Source organism: Neophocaena asiaeorientalis, unplaced genomic scaffold, assembly GCF_003031525.2.
Source record: "Neophocaena asiaeorientalis asiaeorientalis breed wild unplaced genomic scaffold, Neophocaena_asiaeorientalis_V1.1 scaffold150, whole genome shotgun sequence".
Taxonomy (NCBI): Eukaryota; Metazoa; Chordata; class Mammalia; order Artiodactyla; family Phocoenidae; genus Neophocaena; species Neophocaena asiaeorientalis.
The window spans coordinates 2773615-2780208 of record NW_020176571.1 but is presented as its reverse complement, the minus strand read 5'-3'; the positions used below and the strand labels follow the sequence as shown (position 1 = coordinate 2780208).

At 54.1% G+C, this 6594-nt stretch overlaps 1 pseudogene; it reads left to right on the top strand.

Moving 5' to 3' along the window:
• The first annotated feature begins 82 nt into the window (after positions 1-82).
• Positions 83-619, top strand: LOC112391793 (IQ motif and SEC7 domain-containing protein 3 pseudogene; annotated as a pseudogene).
• Positions 620-6594: the final 5975 nt, after the last annotated feature.

Genomic DNA, 6594 nt, shown 5'->3' with positions numbered 1-6594 from the left:
CGGGGCTGCTCGGCTCCTGCGCGCCCTCGCGCTCCCCGCCGCCCGCCCAGGCGCAGGCAGGGCGCAGGCGGCGGCGGGCGGCATGGAGAGCTTGCTGGAGAACCCGGTGCGCGCCGTGCTCTACCTCAAGGAGCTCACGGCCATCGTGCAGAACCAGCAGAGCCTCATCCACACGCAGCGCCAGCGCATCGACGAGCTGGAGCGTCGGCTGGACGAGCTAAGCGCCGAGAACCGCAGCCTGTGGGAGCACCAGCAGCTGCTGCAAGCCGTGCCTCCGCCCGGGCTCGTCCCCCCGTCACCAGCCCCACTGCCGGCCACCCCGGCCACCGCCGCCTCCGGGGCCCAGGAACAGCTCCGGGACCACGGACAGCTCCCGCCCACCGCGCCCGAGAAGCCCCCGCTTCAGCACCACGGACAGCTCCTGGCGCAGCCCCAGGCGGGCCCCAGCGGCAGGGCTCACGCATCCCAGCCGCCCCACCACCACCCGGCGGGGCCAGGGGCCGTCGCCGACAAGGAGAAGGAGCGTCCCCCGAGCTGTTGCGCCGCTGCTGGAACCCTCCTTCAGCACAAATCCCCCGCCGCCCTCGGCAAGGGCGTCCTGAGCAGGAGACCCGAGTGAGTGGGGAAGGCGGCACGGGGACCAACGTGCGGGGAGGAAGGGAAGCAAACGGGCGTGAGGAGGGGACAAGGGGGAAGTGGGGTGCACCCGAGACTGAAGGACTAGGGCCTTCAGTGTGCTTGCGGGGAGAAGTGTGTCAAGGAGGCTTGGGGGAAAGGAGGGAATGATATCAGTGTCTGAGAGGGCTTGGGAGGTGTTGGAGCAAACGGGAGTATCCCAACCATCACTGGGGGCAAAGGAGGAAAGAAATGAGGGTTATTGGAAACTGGCAGATTTTAAAGGGGACAAGACTGGGGGGCAGATTAAACTGAAGAAAAGAGAACAGTTGAAGAATCTTTTCAAGTTAGGAAAAATCTGGATGGGAGTTTGGGTAGTAAAATTATTCGAATGGAGAGTGAGCTATGAAAAAGACGGAGGCTTGGCAAAGAGACATGTTGAGAGCTTTGAAAAGGGCAGGGTCCAGGAACAGTAGACCTGGGGTCTGAGGGGATTCAGAAGGCAGAGCACAAGGCTGAGAGGCAGGATGATGTGAGGAGGCGGGGGGCTGGAGACAGAGGAAGAGGAAGGGTGGGAGAAAGCGTTTCCCAGAGGAACAAGGTGGCTCTTTAAGTGATGCAGTGGGAGTCCAAGCCAGGAGTGGCTCATTTGGACACGCTTACTCTGCTCTGACCTGAGTGGGCACCTTTCTTCTGAATGCCCACAGACCCAGAGGGGTGCAAGGTAAAAACCCACCAGGCCCATAGAAGGTCCCTTTATAGTGTCAGGATTCAGTCTGGTTATAGCTTTTTCCTCTGACTCAAGGAGGATTTCTGTGCTGGGTGTTAGCAATCGTGGAAAGGGGATAATGATGAGAGAGACCGTTGGCTTGCGGAGATGGTATTTGGGTGGAATTCCTGTTTAAATCTCTGTTGTGGCTGGTGACTGCAAACCTTGCTTCCCCTTGGTTATTTGGTGATGACTGGAATCCCGTGTTAGGTCCAGAGAGAAATATGCTCATTAGCCCCTGATGAGAAACTCTAGGACTTCAAGCTCTTTCTTTATGCCCAATGTCCATGAACTAGAGATATGGGGAGAAGAGATGAAAGAGGATTGGAATATTCTCTCCTCTGTACTGGGAAGGCTGTGACCAAGTCAGCTTCCTTTCTCTCATTAGACAGGTGATAGAAGAACACCTCACGGGAAATCAGAACCTAGTCAGCGCCTGCCCCTGACGATGGGGATGCTAAGGGAGTTGGGGGAGGGGGTGGGAAGGGTGGAGAGCCAAGAATCACCTTCAGCAGCCTTGGCGTGCCTTAGTCTAGGGCTACTTGTGAAGATTTGATGTAGACTCATTTTCTCCTCGCATCTACTGCAGAGTTAGACAAGTTGGGTCAGGACACAGGATAGATTGGACCAGAACTTCGGGTCCTTAGGCAGAAGATCCAGGATGATCTCGCAGCATTTGATGCAAGTCCCAAGAAGATGTGGTTTTCCTTCCTACCTTCCTCAATGGCCCATTTGCCCTTCCTTCAGTTTAATGGTTTTCTTTCCTTATCTGGCAGAAAAAGCAGAAAGTCAGTTTTCCCTCAGTGCCCCTGGCTCAGTAAGAGGCAAAAGGCAAAAAAAAAAAAAAAAAAAATGTGGCTTTTTCCTCAAATACGGGCAGCTATTCCATTCCATTTCCCGGGGGTAGCCACGGCTTCGAGGGAACTGTGCTTCTTCACCTGATTCCGCTCCTCATGCCCTTTGGTGTCTCCCTCCTCCTCAACCACGTCCCCACATTCTTTGCATCCCTTCAGGGGACTGTGTGGGCAAGACCGGTTGAGGAAAGATCATTTTTCTTGGATAAAGACTTTGCTGTGGCCCCCAAGGTGGCTTAAAGAGCCCAAACTCTCCTGCTCAGGTGCTCTTGCTGGGAATCCAGGGATTTTAGGAATCACCTGGATTCCTACCCATCCTCACATGTCAAAACTGGAGAGAAACCGTCATGTCCTCATCTTTCCTTCTCCCTTGTCCTGCTTTTGCTTCCCAAGGGAGCAGAACAAAAATAAGTAGTTAAGATGGTGGAAGAGAGTGGAAGTTTTGGAAATCTTTCACGCGGGAAGTTGTGCCAGGCACCAAGAGGTTAAACCCAGCAGTAACTCCTTCCTTTCTCCAGATCCTCCAGCTTTTCCCCCCTGCTCCCCAAGCCCGGACACCCAGAGACTTAGGGAGCTCAGACACGCATGCCTCCTCACTCTTCCTGCAGCTCCCTCCCCACTCGCATGGGAAATCATGAACATCAAGGCGGAATGAATGCCCTTTGGATCACCCATTTCTTCCCACTGTTTTGCTTAACTTCAGTCCAAGTTTCCCCCCCCCCGCAGAATCTCAGGAAGGAATCATCTTTGCTGACTACGTGTTTAGCCCCACCCTGCTCTCCACCCACGACCCCAATTTTGCACGTCTTGTCCTCCTCTGCCCAGCCTCTCAGTGGTGTAGGGCTAGATGCAGGCGGCCGGCAGGGGCACCTCTCCATGGATCGGGTGACATGGGGAGAGGGAGAGCTGAGCCAGCAGCCCTCTCCCTGGGGCCTCTCCTGGGGATCTCCCTGATGAATCAGTTCTCTACTGGGCATGCTGATGTAGGAGGAAGAGCCAGCGGAGGGGGTCCCTGGGTCATAATTTTGCTGAAATCTGTTCTTACTTCCCCTTCTCTGGACTCATCAGGTTGAAAATGCAGCTCTGGTGAGGTTTCTGAGGGTGCGTGAGGGTTACCAGGGGCCAGGCAGCGTGAGACGCATTACCTCACCGCACAGCTTATCTCTTAGCCCCAGAACTCATCTTCCTCCCCAAATCCAGGAGATGCAGGAGCCCTGGGGACCCTGGGGCTGGGAAATAATAGATTGTTTAGTTGTCATCAGATCTGCATTAACATGCAACCTGGCCTCTCTCCCTCCTTCAGCTGAGGGAGCTACTGAAGGTGATGGCCTTGGAGGTCTGGCCAAGGAAGCAACAACGCAGGTGTGGGTGAGCTCAAAGGCATCACGGAAGAACAACACCCGAGGGGTTAAAATTCTTTCTCTGCTGCTTCCTGGCTCTCGCTAAACTCCAGCCCCCACTGCCTTTGCCTCTTAATGAGAGCAGCAATCTAGCTTCCTCCTCTTTATTTTTTCAATCAAGGCTCACAGCATCTACAGAATTGATTATCCCTTTCCTGGCTGGAGCCAGAGCCTCAGCTTGACCTGGCAAAAATCCCCTCCGCGTCATGGAAGCACGTGACCTGACCTGAAGCTCCCGGCTTCAGTGTGGCCACAACTTCTCTGTCTGAGCACACGTTGGCCCACCCACCCAGCCGTGCATTTAGAGCCAGTGGACCCCAGTGTCTGCCCAAGTCCCCAAGCCCACAGGCAGGGGATTACTGGAAGGTGGCAAAGATTCCTGCCTTATAATTCAAATTCAGCACCTACCCTGGGCTCCCTACCTCCAAGGCGCCGTGAAGTCCGAATAGCTCCCGCGTTCTCCTCTTCCTCCCTTGTCTTTCTTTACTCTTTCCTTCCTCTTCCTCCCTACTTTCCCCCTTCTCCTTTTCCTTCCTTTGCTCTTACCCTCCTTCCCTCCCCTCAAATACGTTCCCTCTCCTGTATTTTCTTCCTTCCATCCTTTGCTTCCATTTAAGCTGCGTAGGGAAGTCTCCTCCTCTCTGCTCCCACCCTAAGCGTAAACTGAATCTTGAGTCATCTTTTGAGCACCGCGGTCTCATGCTACCTGGAGGCCGGGGCACGGCCGGAAGACCCCTGGACGTGCTTTTTAGCCTGTTGTCTGAGATGCTGATTGGAGCCGGCATCTCTGCTCCTACTGAGTCCGGGTTGTCTGCCTGGAGGTGGCAGACAGCAAAGAACGGCCCCTCCTGGGAGCTATTAAGAGAGTACGACGGTCTGTCAGTCAACTCTACTGTATCAAGCGTCCGGTCCGTTCAAAAAGACAGGAGAGGTGCCGACAGCCCTTTGCTCAGCACACCCGAGACACAGACCTAGAAACACCTAAATAAGTGGAAGCAGACCGCAGGTGCCCAGAGCCATCCTCTATCAGAACAGAATGGGGTTAAGAGGGTGAGCGTACACAGCACGTTCAGAGCCCAGAGAGGTTTCCTTGGTTGGCGTCAAGGGCTTATGTCAAGAATAGCGAGAACCAAGGAGAGCTGGAAGGGGGACGGAGCCGGGAGGAGCCGATCCACAGAGATGTCTGTGCTACGCGTGCTCACCATCCCACCCTCTGACCTACAGCCCCTCCCCCCATCATCCCTCCCCCGACCAGGCTAAACCCATCAACGTGGGAAGGAGATCTGGTGCCGGGGTCCTTTCTACCTTGCGGCCGAAAGCCCTTCTTGCTGAGGAAGCAACGTTACTGCCTGGCTCCCTGGCCTGCCTGTCCTCCTTCTCTTTCCTGTCTCAGCGAGGAGAGAACTTTGGGCTGCTCACCTGGAAAAGGGGCCGAATGAAGGCTCACCGAGAGGAGGGCGTGGGTGTCTTGTGCTCACTCAGCGGCTGGTACTGAGCAGGCACTGGTGACGATCTGCTGTCCCCTGCCTCTCCAAAGGCCTGGACCAGCATTTTTCCCTCCCTCTCATCCAAAAAGAAACCAGTCACCCCAGCCTCAGGAAAACCCGACGGCCTCCCTGCTGCTCGGCAGCCCGTGTGCCTTCCTCCCCAGCCATCTCCTTCCTAGCCGGAGCCCCTCCTGGGCCCACACAGTCAGCACCAGAGGCCCTTGCACAGGCATTTGGCGTGTCTTCCTCTTGGCCTGAAACCCAGTGGGAGGAGCAGCAGTTGGTCCTGCTGATTCAGCAAATATCTATGCAGCCTGAGTTTCAAAGATCACTTATGAAAAACGGCAGATGGGGGTCAGGTCTGGTGGGGGGAGAGTGAATGAAAGGGAGGGTGACATGAAAAAGTGGGGAGAGCCAGGACAAGCAGCTGGACACTGGTCTGGAAAGAGGCCTGGATCTTGGATTGAAATCCCACGTAAGGGGTTTCTTAGTAAGAGGTCCTGGGGATGCTTTCATTGCATCTGGCAGACCCCCAAATGCAAGGCCATCTGGCAGGATCTCCGAGGCTTGGGCCACTGCAGAGGCTTCCTCCTCTGCTTCTGGAAAAGCACAAAGCGCGGGTTCCCACACGGGCTGCTAAGGGTTTTTGTTTTCACGCAGGAATGGAGTTGTCCTCTCCATTTCAGGCAATGAGGGCATTAACAAACAGAAAGGGGCAGGAGTAGAGCGAGGGAGAACTTAGGCTGTTCAGGCCAAGAGGAACTTAAGGAAACCATAGAATCACAGAATTTTCAAGATCTAGGTGGTTCAGAACATGGGCTTTGGAGGTAGGCGTACCTGGGTATGAATCCTGCTCTACCAGCTGGGACACCTTACATTCATGGTGTACCTTCTTTGAGCCGTGGTTTTTTCATTTATGATATGAAGAATAATATCTACTTTAAAGGGATGTTTTAAACTTTTAAAATTAGATAGTTTTTTTTTTTTTTACTGTTTCAGGCACAAAGTAAGTGCTCAATATATTGTAACATTTCTATGGATAAAGAAACCAGGGCCCAAGGCTCATCCAGAGTTAGACCATAGCTATCCAGGAGAATACAGGTTCAGCATCCCTTCAGGAATTCTTCCAGGCCACCTATCTGGAGTGACCTTTCCTCAACCACTCCCCTACCTCTGGACAGTGTGCACCCAAGCTATTCCAGATATGTGAATGGGCGCTTGCCTTAAAATGCAGCTAGGCAGGACGTATCACCATCCCTTAGTGATCTATAATGAGGTCTCACAACTGTATAGCTGGGAAATGCTTCCTTAAGCCCAACCTAAATTTCTTCGGTTGCATTTTCAGATTGTTTGCACTTCTCTTAAGGACACTGAAGGGATCTGAGTTACCACCCAGCACCCCGTGGGGATGAGAATGACCTCATCCATTTTCTAAATGGGGAAACTACAGTCTCATCTAGTACGCAGAC